An 18,962-nucleotide genomic window follows, 5' to 3' on the forward strand; every position below is an offset into this window, starting at 1 on the left:
ACAATTTGTTGTATGCCGTGTATTCCATGTCACGTGCAAGTTTTCGATGAGATTTATTGCAAAATGAATATATTGAAAGAACATTAAAAACTTAACATAGCCCTAAAAAAAAAAGCAACAAACAAACAAAAAACCGTGTTAGTTAATCCCGTAATAATTTAGTTTATCCTGCTATTACTACAATGAATAACATTCGGATTCGGCTTAGTTGGTAGTGCTGCAACGTGATAAGAAGTATGCGACGGATTCAAATTCAAGGCAAGTTCAATCTTTTCATGAACACTATTATGATACAGATCGAACACGCAATCAAACTTACGAAGAGCTACAGCAAGAAAAAAACAAGTCTACTTACACTCACAAGAAACTTACATGTTGGAGAACTACCTCGATCTCGCCGTGTAATTTGTCCTCCTTAATGTGGAGATACCGGTGCACTGCACCTCCCTCCTGTGTGCAGTCGATTAGCCTAGGATGAGGAAAGCCGTACAAAGTTATCATGATAATGCGAGCACTTATGCTCTGCTTATGCAACATATACCAGAGGAGACTATATGTAGTCATATATTATAGTCATTTTGCCAAAATATTTCCAAAAAGATAGACAATTAGTGGAAGATGCAGATAGCATAAAACTAAGGATGCCTTGCAGACGCTATTATTATCTCTGCGTTTACACCATGTTCCCGGCGGCCAAGACAGCCCCATTTGCCCGCAACGTAGTGCGCCGTGGGTATATAGATGAGATATTCTCCTGTCCCCCCCCCCCCCCCTCCCCCTCCCCCGCCCCTTCGCATTCTAGCCTTGTTCGTTCCAGTCTTCGCCCCGGTGAACATATAGCTACTGTATCAGACGCTGTTCTCACGGCGTCTGGTCAGGCTGGACTATCATTGCTTTCACCCCGTTTAATCACAGCATACAAGATTTCTCATCAGCACCAGAACTGCCGTGACAATTTTTTTTTGACCGTTTAAAACTCGGACAATCACGGCCTGTTACGCTTGCCCATCCCGTCTCATCGCGTTGTTTCTAGTCACGTCCATCCCGTTTTGTCCACGGTGGTCTGAAACGGGGCTGCCATGGTTACCGGGAACCTGGTGTGTTGCATGGGGTGCACGTCATTGCAGTAGTTTGACACCCACGAGTCATACAGTCATGGCAAAATGGCCCGTGACTTCCACAGTAGGCCCACGAGTTCGACACTGAACAAAAAGGCCCACTAGCATGACTAGATCGCCACAGTAAAGCCCCTTAACTGATGTAATGTCGATCTTTCTTTTTTTTTACCTTGCTTGACTAGTTGTTTAACTTTTCAATCTGAGAAGATGACTGGATAGCGCACAATTATTCAGCTGCACTAGATGGTCTTCCATAGGGTCAAGTTTGATATGCGGCGAGACTACTTCACCAGGTTGTGGCACCCTGCTCTTTGCAATGAATGAATGAAGCGGGATCTTTTACGTGCATGAGTTGACTCTGTCAAACACGGGACCTCCATTTCAAGTCACATCTGAAGGACAGAGCGTTTTGCCTCTTGCTAGAGGGTACGGTATGATTACACACAACATTGCTCATAATAATTGACTTGGGAATCCTTTGGATCTGGGGGCAGACGCTCGACCGAATGAGACAAATAACTGCTCACAGCGTAATGTCGGATTCGTAAGGCTTTTCTTGCCTAGTGTCGGACTATTGGGGCTTTCTTTGCCTGCTGTCGGACTCATGGGCCTTATTTTTCCAGTGTGAAGCTCATTGGCTGTATGAATCGTGGGTTTTGTGACTCATGGATATATTATTATTATTATTAATATTATTACTGTTATCATTATTACTATTATCATTATTATTATTATAATTATTATTATCATTATTACTATTATTATTATTATTATTATTATTATTATCATTATTATCATTATTATTTGCAATGTCGAACTCGTAGGCTGTATGACTCGTTGGTGTCGGTCTCCTAAGGTTTACCCCATTACGTGAAGGTAATCATGAAATACTCACTCAATGTTCGACATGTACCGGCTCGCTCTAAACTCACTGAGTGTGCGGACCAACCAATTTTCATCAACTCTTAAGCTGACTAACTCCAGTTTTTTTAGACACGGAATATTCATTCTGGAACGATCCAGAAACTTGACAGCTTCTTCTGACAATCTTCCATTACACCCGCTGATAGTGAGACATTTGAGCTTGCCATCGGTTTGTCTCAAGCCGGTGGCCACGCTCGTTATTACGGCGTTCAGCTTGTCAAGATTGGGATTATTTTCAACGGTCAGCTCCTGAAGACTAGGAAGAGATGCTATTAGTCCCACATATTGATAGGTGTGTTCGAGAGGTCCTACTGTGAGACGAGTAACGGTGATGAGCTTCGGCGTATCGCAGAAATTCAGCGACGATTCCCATATCTTCATTTCTTGAAGGTTCTTGCATGACGCGAGACTGCGCCATAGTTTGTCGGTGAGTCCGTGCTCTAGATGGCAATACATCAGCTCGACAGACGTAGCCTGAAAGAGAAAATGCGTGACAGGACTTTGCTACTTCTACCGTTTGAATTGACTTTGAACAGTCACGTGTAAAACGTCATTACGCTTTGTTTACCTTTGTGGAAGCATGCGATGTGATCTACGAAGTGGTGGGTCACATAATTATAACCCAATATTCTGTTAAAATTTCCTTGTTAAAGACGTTCAAAAACTACCTTTAAGGGGTGACTAATAGTCACAGACTAATATGCAGGATTGGGTGAAGGAGTACATATCACGCATAGTTCTGCTAGGATTTTGGATGAACGCGGTACGTGCAGGCCAATCGTGACAATGCCAGAAATGAAAACTTATGCTAAATAAAGAGAAATTGACAGGTAAGAAAACAAAAACAAAGTTACCCCCCCAAAAACCAACCAAACAAACAAACAAACAAAACAAAACAAAACAAAACAAAAAACACACACACGGACGGACGGACGGACGGACGGACAACCCGAAAACATAATGCCTCAGGTAATACTTCGTTGCGGAGGCATATAAATGTAACAATGCGCCAAAACGTATGTGATTACGTGCAAATGAGTTATTGGTTCAAAAGTTTGAAATTATTACTGCCGGACGAAGAAAAATCAAATAAACAAACGAACAAACAAACAACAACAATAACAACAACAAACACTCGAAATGAGAAACGATACGCCACTCTTTTATGTTTTGTTAGTGACTCCATACACAGCATCATGCTCTCATTCAAATATCCTTTGAGCAGTGCTTTCACCAAAAAAAAAGAGAGGAAAATCTTATTCACCTTTACTTGAAGACAAGATGGTAGTTCCTGGATTCCTAGCACTGCAGGAGAAGTCGTAGAAAAGAGAGGCTTGCCATCGCTGCGGAAGGTGAATAGTTCCTCATCAAGGTTGGCTACATCTTCGTCCAAAGTGTTGGATGCCCAACACCATTTACTTTCCTTCTTACTGTAGCTGGTATCTGGTACATGTGACGAGAGTTGATTATCAACCTGTGAATACGGAAATGTCTCTTCGTACATGTCTGACCTGTCACGACTTTTTCTTGTCTTCTCATTAAAGATGGTAAATGATTGTTGTGATGAAGATTTCGTGTCGGCTTGTCCAGATAAAGAGGTTCCTTCGGGGAATGCAGACCTGCAGCTACCACCTGGTATACTTTCCTTCTTACTGTAGCTGGTATCTGGTACATGTGACGAAAGTTGATTATCAACCTGTGTAAACGGAATTGTTTCTTCGTAGATCTCTGACCTGTCACGACTTTTTCTTGTCTTCTCTTTGACGATGGTAAATGATTGTTGTGATGATGATTTCGTGTCGGCTTGTCCAGATAAAGAGGTTCCTTCGGGGAATGCGGACCTGCAGCTACTACCTGGTATACCTTCCTTCTCACTGCAGCTGGTATCTGGTACGTGTGACGAGAGTTGATTATCAGCCTGTTTAAACGGAATTGTGTCTTCGTAGATGTCTGACCTGTTATGACCGTTTCCTATCTTGTCACTGACAATGGTAAATGATTGTGATGATGACTCCGTATCGGCTTGTTTAGATAGAGATGTTTCTTCGTGAAATCTAGACCTGCAGCTACTACCTGGTATACTTTCCTTCTCACTGTAGCTGGTATCTGGTACATGTGACGAAAGTTGATTATCAGCCTGTGTAAACGGAATTGTGTTTTCGTAGATGTCTGACCTGTCATGAATTTTTCCTGTTTTGACACTGACGATGGTAAATGATTGTGATGATTCCGTGTCGGCTTGTTTAGATAGAGATGTTTCTTCGTGAAATCTGGACCTGCAACTACTACCTGGTATACCTTCCTTCTCACTGTAGCTGGTATCTGGTACGTGTGACGAGAGTTGATTATCAGCCTGTTTAAACGGAATTGTGTCTTCGTAGATCTCTGACCTGACATGACCGTTTCCTATCTTGTCACTGACAATGGTACATAATTGTTGTGATGCTGATTCCGTTTCGGCTTGTCCAGATAAAGAGGTTTCTTCGTGAAATTTGGACCTGCAGCCACTACCTGGTATACCTTCCTTCTCACTGAGATAGCTGGTATCTTGTACCTGTGACGAGAGTTGATGATCAGCCTGTGTAAACGGAATTGTGTTTTCGTAGATGTCTGACCTGTCATGACTTTTTCGTGTTTTGACACAGACCATGGCAAATGATTGTTGTGATGATTCCGTGTCGGATTGTCCAGATAAAGAGGTTTCTTCGTGAAATTTGGACCCGCAGCTACTACCTGGTATACCTTCCTTCTCATTGTAGCTGGTATCTGGTACATGTGACGAGAGTTGATTATCAGCCTCTGTAAACAGAATTGTGTCTTCGTAGATCTCCGATTTGTAATAACTGTTTCCTATCTCGTCACTGACAATGGTAAAGGATTGTGATGATGATTCCGTATCGGCTTGTTTAGATAGAGATGTTTCTTCGTGAAATTGGGACCTGCAGCTACTACCTGGTATACCTTCCTTCTCATTGTAGCTGGTATTTGGTACATGTGACGAAAGTTGATTGTCAGCCTGTGTAAACGGAATTGTGTTTTCGTAGATGTCTGACCTGTCATGACTTTTTCGTGTTTTGACACTGACCATGGTAAATGATTGTTGTGATGATTCCGTGTCGGATTGTCCAGATAAAGAGGTTTCTTCGTGAAATCTGGACCTGCAGCTACTACCTGGTATACCTTCCTTCTCACTGTAGCTGGTATTTGGTACATGTGACGAGAGTTGATTATCAGCCTGTGTAAACGGAATTGTGTCTTCGTAGATGTCTGACCTGACATGACCGTTTCCTATCTTGTCACTGACAATGGTAAATGATTGTGATGATGATTCCGTGTCGGCTTGTTTAGATAGAGATGTTTCTTCGTGAAATCTGGACCTGCAACTACTACCTGGTATACCTTCTTTCTCACTGTAGCTGGTATTTGGTACGTGTGACGAGAGTTGATTATCAGCCTGTTTAAACGGAATTGTGTCTTCGTAGATGTCTGACCTGTTATGACCGTTTCCTATCTTGTCACTGACAATGGTAAATGATTGTGATGATGACTCCGTGTCGGCTTGTTTAGATAGCGATGTTTCTTCGTGAAATCTGGACCTGCAACTACTACCTGGTATACCTTCTTTCTCACTGTAGCTGGTATTTGGTACATGTGACGAGAGTTGATTATCAGCCTGTTTAAACGGAATTGTGTCTTCGTAGATCTCTGACCTGACATGACCGTTTCCTATCTTGTCACTGACAATGGTAAATGATTGTGATGATGCTGATTCCGTTTCGGCTTGTCCAGATAAAGAGGTTTCTTCGTGAAATCTAGACCTGCAGCTACTACCTGGTATACTTTCCTTCTCACTGTAGCTGGTATCTGGTACATGTGACGAAAGTTGATTATCAGCCTGTGTAAACGGAATTGTGTTTTCGTAGATGTCTGACCTGTCATGAATTTTTCCTGTTTTGACACTGACGATGGTAAATGATTGTGATGATTCCGTGTCGGCTTGTTTAGATAGCGATGTTTCTTCGTGAAATCTGGACCTGCAACTACTACCTGGTATACCTTCCTTCTCACTGTAGCTGGTATCTGGTACGTGTGACGAGAGTTGATTATCAGCCTGTTTAAACGGAATTGTGTCTTCGTAGATCTCTGACCTGACATGACCGTTTCCTATCTTGTCACTGACAATGGTACATAATTGTTGTGATGCTGATTCCGTTTCGGCTTGTCCAGATAAAGAGGTTTCTTCGTGAAATTTGGACCTGCAGCCACTACCTGGTATACCTTCCTTCTCACTGAGATAGCTGGTATCTGGTACCTGTGACGAGAGTTGATGATCAGCCTGTGTAAACGGAATTGTGTCTTCGTAGATGTCTGACCTGTCATAACTCTTTCCTGTTTTGACACTGACGATGGTAAATGATTGTGATGATTCCGTGTCGGATTGTTTAGAAAGAGATGTTTCTTCGTGAAATTTGGACCTGCAGCTACTACCTGGTATACCTTCCTTCTCATTGTAGCTGGTATTTGGTACATGTGACGAAAGTTGATTATCAGCCTGTGTAAACGGAATTGTGTTTTCGTAGATGTCTGACCTGTCATGACTTTTTCCTGTTTTGACACTGACCATGGTAAATGATTGTTGTGATGATTCCGTGTCGGATTGTCCAGATAAAGAGGTTTCTTCGTGAAATTGGGACCTGCAGCTACTACCTGGTATACCTTCCTTCTCACTGTAGCTGGTATTTGGTACATGTGCCGAGAGTTGATTATCAGCCTGTGTAAACGGAATTGTGTCTTCGTAGATGTCTGACCTGACATGACCGTTTCCTATCTTGTCACTGACAATGGTAAATGATTGTGATGATGACTCCGTATCGGCTTGTTTAGATAGAGATGTTTCTTCGTGAAATTCGGACCTGCAGCTACTACCTGGTATACTTTCCTTTTCACTGTAGCTGGCATCTGGTACATGTGACGAGAGTTGATCATCAGCCTGTGTAAACAGAATTGTCTCTACGTAAATTTTGGATCTGCTACTGTTTTCTCTGTCTGTCTTCTCACTGAAGATCATAGATGGGACTTCAGCTTGTTCAGATAAAGAGGTTTCTCTGTGAAATTCGGACCCATTACTCTCTGGTATACATTCTTTCTCACGGTAGGTAGCATCTGGTACTAGTATATGTGGTGTGGGTTGATTGTCAGCTTGCAGAAACGCAGCTGCCTCTCCGTGGATCTCTGACCAGTCCCGACATTGTCTTCTTGTATCCTCATTGGAGGTGGTAGATAGTACTTGTGATGAAAATTCCTTGTCAGCCAATTGTTCAAATAAAGAGGTTTCTTCGTGAAATTCGGACTTGATACTGTAGCTTGTACGATCCAGTGATGTGAATCCGGAGTCAGATTGTGTAGACGTGGGAATCTCGTCGTAAATTTTGAGAGTATCTTGGGTATGACTGTCACTGGGGTCAGAATGTAACTCATCCTTTCGACCATTCGACGGTGAGTTAGTCGTACCTCCCAAGACTACGTTACTGTGTAGAGCATCGTCAGTAGCTGCTCCTGTTTATGATTGCAAAACAAAATGCACACTCCTTTAATTCATATTTGTTGCATTTGTACTGAGCTATGGTCAAAGGGATTGTTTCATGAGAACATCTTAGTAAATGTTTTGTGACTTTCTTTCGAAACCAATTTGAAATATATACTTTCGAATATCCAACAATTGTCTATTCATTAGTTCAGTTGTGAAACCAATCAAAGGCGGAATCACACCTCCTTGGCGCAATCGATACCTTTTTTAATTTTTTTTTTAATGGATACTTTATTTTCTGCAAATCAATAAATCAATGAACAATTCAATATACATAAGGCACATAATCATGAGCATGTGGGAATTATACAAAGTAAATTCAAAACATAGTCGTTTGACTTGCATAAACAAAGACATGAAAGGAAAATAATGATATAATATACAGTATGCAAATCTATGCAGCGGGGATTACAACAATTACAATTATGGAGCGATTGTGCAGAGGGCCGCCATTGTAAGCATAGCTTGAAAAGATGGCCGGCCCGAGGAAAGGTAGGGACGTATGCTAGATTCGTAACAATACGATACAATACAATACAAATTCTGCTGCGAAGATAACAGGGGAAAATAAACTCTGATGTGTGAAGGTGGTGAATGTGCGTGCAAGCGCTAAAAAGTGCACAAGGGCAGATACGCTGGAATGTAGAATTACAGAATTGGTTTGTTGGAAGAGGGAACAATATACGATATTGCTATTGGGAGACCAACATTAATCATATAAATCATTAGTTTTTAATTCGTATTGAAAGTATATTGTAATAAAATTGCTTCTTTAAGTTTGCTTTAAATGAAAACAAGGAGGCACACTGTTTCAACTCCTCAGGAAGAGTGTTCCATGTATCCGGACCGTGATGTCTGATCGACTTGTGAGCGAATAAAAACTTTGGATTACTTAAATGAAAATCATGGGAACGACGGGTTGGGTATGAGTGAATATGGTCATTGGTTACTAAGGCATTATGAAAAAATGGTAATAAATTTCGAGTGTGTTTATACATAAATATGGCAGTTAGGTATAAATGTATATCATGGGCCTTTAGAGTTTTTAGGCGATAAAATATGGGATCAGTGTGAGCCAAGAAGTTTGAGTGTGTGCATATACGAAGAGCCTTTTTCAGAAGAATAAAAATTGTGTTCAATTTAGTTTTGCTACAGTTGCCCCATACAATATTGCAATACATTACATATGGTAAAAATAAAATATTATATAACATTATTAAAGTTTGATCATTAATCAAATACTTTATTCTCCTTAAAACACCAGTTGCTTTAGATATTGCTGTAGTAATATTCTATACATGAGTATTCCAAGTTAGGTTGCTATCTAGGGTTACTCCTAGAAACTTGGTTGAGTGTTTCTCAGCAATGTTAATATCATCAATAAAAATACTTTTGGGAAGGGTGGGTTGAGATTGTAGAGTATGAAAGTGTATAAAACATGTCTTATCAATATTCAATGAAAGCTTGTTACATTTAAACAATTTCGAGATGTTACTTAATTCCATATTAAGTGTATCAACCAGTGTTGCAATGTCCTTGTGGGAGTAAAAAACGTTAGTGTCGTCTGCAAATAAGATGAAGTTCAAACAAGGGGAGAAATTTATAATGTCATTAATATAAACCAAAAAAAGTAGGGCCCGAGTATAGATCCCTGAGGGACACCACATGGCACGTTATAGAATATAATGAGTGACTGGATTTAAATGCAACATATTGTTTGCGATGACTTAGATAACTTCTGAACCATAACAAAGTAATCCCTCTCACGCCATAATTATGTAATTTTTCAAGTAAAATGTCATGATCAATAGTGTCAGATGCCTTACTAAGATCCATAAAAACTCCAATTATGTGTTCCTTTTTAGTAAGCGCATCAATTATATTGTCGACAGATTTGATTATGGCATAATCGGTAGAAAATCCTTTCCTAAAACCAAACTGATTTGCATTTGATATGTCATTTTCAATCATAAACGAGTAAAGACGCTTATAAACTATTTTTTCTAGAATTTTTGATAATACAGGTAACAATGAAATGGGTCTATAATTTTTCACCATTGATGGATTTTCTCTTTTATAGATAGGAATAACTTTTGCGATTTTAAAAGAATCTGGACACTTGCCGTTAAGTAGAAATACATTAAATATATGGGTGAGAGGGGCTGCTAGGGAGTAAATTATTTTTTTTCAACAAATTCACCGTTAAATTATCAGGCCCACAGGATTTACTGCATTTCAGAGAGCGAACAGTATCAATAATTTCAGATTCATTAATTGGTGTAAAAAACAAAGAATTTTGATTACTTTCAGGTAAATACTCTTTATAATTTTTGATATCATTTATTGGAATAGATGCTGCCAATGAAGGACCAACATTAACAAAAAAAAATCATTAAAAATATTTGCAATTTCATCAGAATTAGTAATAACAATATCATTATGAGTAATACTGTAATGAAATGAGGTGAGAGCACTGAAGTTGGTGTCTCTGGTACGTCTGGTTAGGACGTAGGGGGCGTGCGGTGACCCCATGACCGTATTCGAGTTTCGATGGGGGTCACGGGTCGCACGTGGTTATACTTTCGCTCGGGTAGAAGGAGCGAGGAGTGGTGAGCTGACGCTCGTCGGGGGCGGACGTGTCCGCGGAGTCCCCCCGTGGTTTTGTAGTGTATTGTACACTACATAAAGTCTTGTAACGCTGTGTGTATCGGCCATTCGTGCGGCGATACAGTGGTGCATCGTGTCAGGCGACCGGTCCTGACGGGTAGCCGGATTGGCGAGTACGGTAATAAAGTTCTTCTTCGCACGCACTTCGATTGTCATCTCGATGAATTATTGATGCTTTCTCTACGTGATGATGCGATATGATGTGATCCTTGTGAGTCTGCGTGAGGTGTCCGCGAACTTACCCAAAAAAGAACCCACACAATAACTGGAGAAATCCGGTTATATTACATTGGTGGCAGCGGTGGGATGGGTTGCGTGGACCAGGAGACTGCTATAACGATCATTTTCATGTTATTGTGACATATTTTGCATTAGAGGAGAGATGATTAATCCTGCAGTGCTATAGTAGTGCCCTCGTTACGAATGCCTACTATATTTTTCGTTGCCTGCAGGGTGAGTCTGGATCAGTAAATTCATCTTGCGTATATTTCGTCCTGCAGGTGAAAGACGCTTGCAGGTGAAAGGCGCCTGCAGTTGAAGTTGAAAGGCTCCTGCAGGTGAAAGGCGCCTGCAGGGGAAGGCGCCTGCAGTGAAGGACGCCTGCAGGCGGAGGCGCCTGCAGGGGAAAGGCGCCTGCGAGCGAAGGCGCCTGCAGGGGAAAGGCGCTTGCCGGCGAAGGCGCCTGTATTGTTTTAGACTTTACGCAGCCTGGAGAAGATAAAGAGAGAATAGCGCCTGTCAAGAGGACCCTATAGCGCATGCAGTGTCAGCGGTGCCTTTAAATTGAATGCCCGGTATGCCTGCAAGTTCATCTGTCAATACCGACATCATGAAGTTGAAGTTGTTTGAGAGGCAGAAGTCTACGCCGGAAGAAAATACAGTAGGACCCTACTCGTCAAGAAGAAATAGTAGCGCCTGTAGTGCCAGCGGTGCCTTCACCTTGAATGCCTGCCATGCCTGCAGTGTCGTTAGTAGTGCCTTCAAATCGAATGCCTGCTATGCGTGCACATGCATGTTTTCACGATCAGACCGAAACTCTATTCCTGGTGCATTTTAATGCAATTCTGCGTTGCTACACATCCTGACAACGGAAATGACAAGGTCCGTTCCTGGTTGTAGGAAGGTTGTCGGACGTGACCTGCCGAACACAAGAGAAAACATCGGAAAGAAAAGCTTTATGCACCTGGCTCGAATGAAACAGTGCTTTGGTGAGCCGTTGTTACAGTCTTTGATCGAGGTTGGTGGAGGTATTGATGCTCCTTTACAGGAGCCGGATCGTCATGTCCTCGTGGCACCATTCACCTCGGAAGTTCCTCAACGAAGCTGCAGACGTTCGACCAGAGTCTGACCCTATCGATTTGCACACCGGCAAAGATGAATCCATTTCTCCGACGTTTTCCATACTGATCTCCGGCGTAATCAACCAAGGAAGCGAAACTCTCCTCAGCGATGCGATGACTTGTATCAGGGATGCTGGGTAGAGCGCCAGGTGATTGTAGTGACTCGTGTACAGCCGCAGCTTAATGTATATAATGTAGGAAACTGCGGGATCCCTGCAATAGGTGCACCATACCTGCAACGCCATGTGCTACTTCGACAGGTTGAACCAGCAGTGACGTATTGTCATATCTGTCATGTGGTCTGCGAGAAGACTTACGATAAGGGTATCTGCTACACCAAGTGGGGCGGCGCAAGGAATTCTCCGGAGACGCTATGGTTGGAGTGCAGGACGGGAACCCCTAGCGGAAGGCGCAACGGCTTATGACGCTATCCAGTGTTCTATTTGTCTTTAAAATGTGGACTGCTATTAAGAGAGCTTTGTTTATTTTGTGTGTGTGTGTAAATACGTGTAAATACAATGTAAACTATCGGAAAAGCTATACTTTTGAAAGGTAACTTCTGCGTTCGTTTAAGCTAGGCGGGAGACAATGATGCATAGGCCTAGTGATAAATACCTCGCTTGTTCAGTAACGATGCGGTTTTCACATCTTTTTTGTGTTTATTAAGTTATGTAAATATATGTAAATGCAAAGTTGCGAACCAGTGTTTCGCGTATGTATGTCATACACTCGGTTGTTTTAGCGTGTAAGAATAGGTAAATGTGCTTACGCTAATCTGTGAAGTTTACGTAAAAATGTTGTTCTAGCGTTTATTGTTTATGTTTCTGTTTGTGTGGGATACGGGATTGTAGTATCCGGTTTCGGTCATTTCATTATTTATGTAAAGCCCGAGTTGCCCTAGTCAAGGGACTGACTAGTCTTAGGGAGGGGCTGTGTAATGAAATGAGGTGAGAGCACTGAAGTTGGTGTCTCTGGTACGTCTGGTTAGGACGTAGGGGGCGTGCGGTGACCCCATGACCGTATGAGTTTCGATGGGGGTCACGGGTCGCACGTGGTTATACTTTCGCTCGGGTAGAAGGAGCGAGGAGTGGTGAGCTGACGCTCGTCGGGGGCGGACGTGTCCGCGGAGTCCCCCCGTGGTTTTGTAGTGTATTGTACACTACATAAAGTCTTGTAACGCTGTGTGTATCGGCCATTCGTGCGGCGATACAGTGGTGCATCGTGTCAGGCGACCGGTCCTGACGGGTAGCCGGATTGGCGAGTACGGTAATAAAGTTCTTCTTCGCACGCACTTCGATTGTCATCTCGATGAATTATTGATGCTTTCTCTACGTGATGATGCGATATGATGTGATCCTTGTGAGTCTGCGTGAGGTGTCCGCGAACTTACCCAAAAAAGAACCCACACAATAACTGGAGAAATCCGGTTATATTACAATACTATCAGGACATTCCGTAGGTTTCTTTTTGAGTATTTCATTGACAGTCCGCCAAAGAGCACTTTTATCGTCCTTACTAAATTCAAATTTATTAGAAATATATGATTTACGTGAAACTCGAATTAGAGTAGTTAGTTTGTTTCTATATACTTTATAACTTTTAATATTTTCAGGAGTGGGTTTTCTCAGAGATATTTTATAAAGACGGTTTCGAGTAAGAATGGAATGTATAATACCTTGAGTAATCCAGGGCTGTCGAGCTCTTTTCCTTCCCTTACAACTGTTTTGGTAGTTAAAGGAATGTGTTTATCATAATAATCTAATAATTTTTGTTAAAAAAAAAATCATAAGAAGAATTAACATCCTGGAGTTCGAAGACGTCATTCCATTGTTCTTCGAATAAATCTTGATTCAATGAATCAATATTTTGTGGTGTTTCATTTCTATGCATTTTCAAGTATTGTTTTGGTTGACGGCGTATTGGGGTTGTTACAGATTTGTCGTTAATCATAAAAATCGGTAGGTGATCAGATATATCTCAATAAAGAATGCCGTTCATGCAGGTTTCAGTAATAACATTAGACAGCATGTTATCTATTAATGTTTTACTACGGGTGGTGTTGTTCATTCTGGTGGGTTTATTAATGTGGGGATGCAGTGAGTTGGAAAGTAATATATCATGGAAATGGGTGGGTTGTAATAAATCTATATTGTAATCTCCCATCAAAAAAAAAAAGAAATGATTTTCTCTCTCCAAGAATTTCATTAGCACATTGATCGAAGTTGTCAAAAAAAGATTGAATATCATTTTGTCGAGGACGGTAAATGGTACCTTCTATAATATTTGTCTCCTTATCATCTAAATTTTCAATAAATAAACTTTCCGCTCCCTGAATATACAAATCAGTTCGAATTTTAAAATTAATTTGATTATTAATATACATGGCAACCCCACCTCCTATGCCATGCTCCCTGTCATTACGAATAAAATTGTAATCTTCAATGCCAAATAAATTCGGGGAATTGGTGTGGAACCATGCTTCGGTAACTCATATAACAGAAAATGCGAAATCATTGAGGGAACTTAAAAGTACTTCAAACACTTCAAAATTTCTGTTTAAACTCCTTAAATTGAGATGAAGTAAACTAAGATTAGCACAAGTCTGGTTTGCCTTGTTGACAAAAAAAAATGACTGTTGAATTCATTAATAGTGAAGTACTGACTTGTGTGGTTGACTAGCTGTTGGTCATCTATTCCAAAATCAAAATCCATTTAAAATGAGTTACATTACGTGATCGCAGCATAGTATCACGGTGCAACGGGAAGTGCAGTGCACATCGTTTACACGGGGTGTATACGATGAGGTGCATCGGTGCGTGTTGTGCTGTAACAAACTATAGAGGAGTGATTGAAACGAAATTATTGACATGATCCGCAGGACTGCAGAGCGTGGACACATAAAAACACAAATTCAAATAATATGCTATACTTTTGGGGTGACCTAGCAAGTACTGTAACTTACACATGTATAATGAAAAATAAACAGTTTCGTTATGTCAATACAATATCCTTTCTGAAAGGAATGTGTCATTTTAACAATTATTGTTGTTTGACATCAGTGAGTAGGGATGGAATGCGGGTGAAAGAAAGAGGAAGAAATAATGGCAGAATCCACAACCTTCGCTATGAATCGTTGCTGATATCGTGATATCGTGAAAAGCATTAATTTCACTTCATAGCTAATTCAAGTAGCCTTTAATTCACTTAAGTATTGTTTGAAGGTAAAACGAGATCATGCAAATGGCATTGACTTTTTATTCTGCTCTCTAAGACTATGAAATAGCAGTCAAGCATGTCAATATGTTCACTTTGTTGTCGCTATTTTGTTCCTGAAACGTGCTCACCTGATCTATTGTAATGCTGACGCCTAAACATAGTCTGAATCTCAATTTTTTCCCCATTTAGATCTTAAACCATGTGTCAAGCTTGCAAAACAAATCAAGAGTTTAGTTTATCATTGTAAAATTTTACATTCAGAGCTACAAGATATCATAATTATTTTTATGTATGATCTAATTTTTTATGCTATTTTTCCATAGGCTCTTTCTTTTGTCATGTTTTATACTCACATGAGGCCGAAATAACATGTTTCTCGATATCTCAGTCATTTCAAGACCGATTTCAATCAAATAAACTTTGAATTCCTCTTAGAATTGTATGGTTTTATACATTTCAATATGGGAAAAGTGGTGACATTTGAACATTTTCCTTTGACCTTTGACCCCATGGCCAAAATCTGTCCCTACAGAATCACTGTGCAGCGATGCATGTGATACTGTGCACAGTGCCTTGAGAAAAGGAAGCAAGTAACAAAAAGTAGTTTAGTGGTAAATGTGCAAAATGTGTTTTTCTCTCAGCGCTCTTTTTCAAACAGTAATAATTTCTCAGTGTAAGGTTGTTCAAATACTACTAAAATGACTAAAAAACTATTACCTTACATTGAGAAATTATTACTGTTTGAAAAGGAGAGCTAAAGTAAAGTTGTTCAAATACTACTAAAATGCACTTTTTAGACAACCACTTACTTTTACATTAATTGCTATTCATGTATGAAATATGGCACTTGCTTCCTTCTGTCACGGTACTATGATGATATGACACTCAAAATACTATGACAAAAGGAAGCAACGTCATTGGCATTCAAAATAGCCCAATATACACAAGTGGTCAAAGGATATTTGATACATCTTCCTGGTTTCGTTTTTAATATTTTTGTTAAAATTTTGAAAACAAAGAAAGGGTTTGATAGAATTATGGAGGAGGGGTTAGGCTTTAGAAGGGAAATTTACAACGCGTAAATGGCCATCTCTATGTGCGTATATGTGAGTATGGATGCGTGTGCTGATTTCTTAACTTCTTTATCGCTACACTCCCTCCCCTCACCCCGAACTCTCATTATATGATACATATTATATGCAACTTTCCCTTTCCATTCTCTTGTTTAAAAAAAAAAGTCATTGTCATTTCATCTCCTCTTCCCCGCCTACTGCTAGTAATCGACTTTCTTTCATGTCCTCACTTCTCCAGTTTCATTTTCTTTCAAAATAATGATCACTGCTATTCTTGCTCAATTTCGTCCACTCAATAATTCTCGCTCTTTTTCTCTGCCTGTTTTCCCCCTCTATCCTACTTTCATTTTGACAATGTTTTCTACATATAGCATTCACATTTTGGCTTATTGTATTAAAAATGTCAACTTACATGGAAGATGATGCACGTACACTGTCAGCGTCTGTACCCTGATTTATCTTACTAGTCATTGATCTGTTTTGTCTTGTTTTTGTCTTTTAATTGGTGCATGATATCATTCCTATATACATTGGTCTATCTAAGATCCCACACTCATAACAGGAAGTAAGTGACCACAGGGAGTTGTGTAGTAAAGTATTGGTAAAGCTGACTTGAAGTGTCATTCCTATACTCTCAGCCAATGTGTAACAAATAAGGCCACCACAGTTTCACAGTAGCAGATATTCATACAAACTTGAAGAGTGTTAAATCGATTCTACGATTTCTACATAGAATTCACATTTAGCTATTTAAAGATTGTCAACTTATACGATAGAATGATTTATAAAATGGGTTCAAGAATGTAGCCAATTGGAAGCGCTGAAATGAGTCACGTGTGCGTGCATTATTTTCTTCAGGTAAGCACTAAGAAGAGTCTCTCTTCCACCTCCCTTGCCTGACGTACGTCACAATGTTTTACACTAGCAGTGCGCACTCAATCAGTTGTTACAAGTGCGTCACGCGCTACTATACGCGCTGTCAATCCTGTAAACAACTTCTAGTTCGGGCCGCGGGCTGCCACAACAGCCGGCGGCCTTTCTTGTGCATAACAGTACGTGGCGTACGTATACTCTTTAAATACGTACGTACAGTGAAGTACTAGGTGAGTGTGCGGGATTTCCGAGTGCGACGTGCGTAAATGTTTGGGACGAACATCTTCGGACATCTTGACTTTTGAGCGAGTGCTACATGTAGCTGACTGGTATTGACCCACAAAGGTATGTGAATAATGCTGTTAGTTTTCGACCCATTTTATAAAACTAATGATGCACAGGATTATTTCGTGGCGTTAGTGAAGGTGCGGCTCGCTCTCGAGTATTGACAACGGTTGCAAACATGCACTCGGCTGCGCCTCGTGCATGTCGCACCATTGTCAATACTCTCGAGCGCGCCGCACCTTCACTAACACACTCTATCCTGTGCATCATTAGTATAGTAAAACTGTTTGGTACATCTCAATATGTTATAAAGTCTTGAGATGATGTTGACTGATTCTTTACACAGAGAAAAAGCCCAAATAAAAGCCAAGCTTGCAGACAATGACAATGACCTTGTCATTTTCATCGAGTCTGGACAGGGTCGCTGAGCAAATGGAGCTCTCTGATTGGCTGGTTGCACCACACCTACAGCTGGCTTGCTGCATTGTGACTGACTGACTGACTGGATAGATGTCACTTGCGTCCTTCTGTCAAAGTATTATGACAATATGCGTCCACCTGCTGCCTTTTGACACATCAATATTTCATAATTCAAAAGCAAAGTAGCATTGTATCTGTTGCTAACATTTTAGGCATTCCTTAAACACCTCAAAAAGTAGCATTCCTAGCATCGTAAATATACGGGAAATAGTATGATATTAAGGATTTGATCTTGACCTCTAACCCTAGATCTTTCACCCCATGACACAAAGAGTCCTAAGAGAATTACTGACTGGTAGTACATGCATATTTACTAATTTTTATAAAGATACTATCAGCCATTTTAGAGACATGGTGAAAAAAGGTGAAATTTTTAGCATTTTCACTTGACCTTTGACTTTCGAATGGCCCAAAACTTGCCTGGAGAATATTTATCAGGTAATACATGTAAACGTTAAGTTTCAAGAAAATATATCTTTAAGCTTTGCATAATGAGGTAAATAGTTACATTTAAAGAAGTTGACCTTGGCCTTTAACCTTTGACCTTGAGCATGTACACCCAAAAGTTGATAGGCACAATTTCGTCCACTCATACATACATACATACACATTCCAAGTTTCATTGGGGTGCTTCAAACCATCTTTAAGTTATGCTGTCTGCAAGGACCGAAGGACGGACGGACGGACAATCCGAAAGCACTTCGTCAGTTCGTCACGAAGGCATAAAAACAGGGTAGGGTTGGAAGTATGAAGAAGTGAGAGCTACCATCATAAAACAGAAACATTATGCACAATGAGAGGATTACATTAGGGATGGTGCAAGAGAGAAAAACAAAAAGAGAGCTAAAGATGCAGGAAGAGCAACCATTATTAAACTTACTCGTCTCCTTTTTGTCCTTGAATTGCAGATGGTAAATCCGTTGTTTAGGTCTTAACTTCTTCAACATGTTTGGTTACAGCGTCACGCCACGTCGTAGGAAAAGTTACATGATGCGAGCTGCCATCCCAGCTTACTGAATCCCGAGATCCTAGGCTATAGGTAATACGATTATGGCAATGGAACAGATATCTTATATTTAGCTTTTAAGAACAATACAACTTTTAAGGAATTAATATAGGCCTAGTTGAAATGAATGAAAATGTTTTTTTATCAGGTAATCTATTTCAAACGCTCTAAATTATACCGAGTTTCCAATGCAATACCGTATGTTCCCCCCAAAATTACGAGACCCTCGGCAATAATAACTATAAAAATAGTAAATCAATCCAAATACAATTTCAGGGTACGAAACTATAACTCATTGCCCACATCTTAAAGAAAACCCCATTCGATTTGCTTCGGTGGTCAAAGAGAAATGAGGAATTTCGTAGAACATGTCATGAATATCTTCCCTCCAAG

Source organism: Diadema antillarum, unplaced genomic scaffold (genome assembly GCF_040938485.1).
Source record: "Diadema antillarum isolate AM-2024a unplaced genomic scaffold, OU_Dant_1.0 scf00000071, whole genome shotgun sequence".
Taxonomy (NCBI): domain Eukaryota; kingdom Metazoa; phylum Echinodermata; class Echinoidea; order Diadematoida; family Diadematidae; genus Diadema; species Diadema antillarum.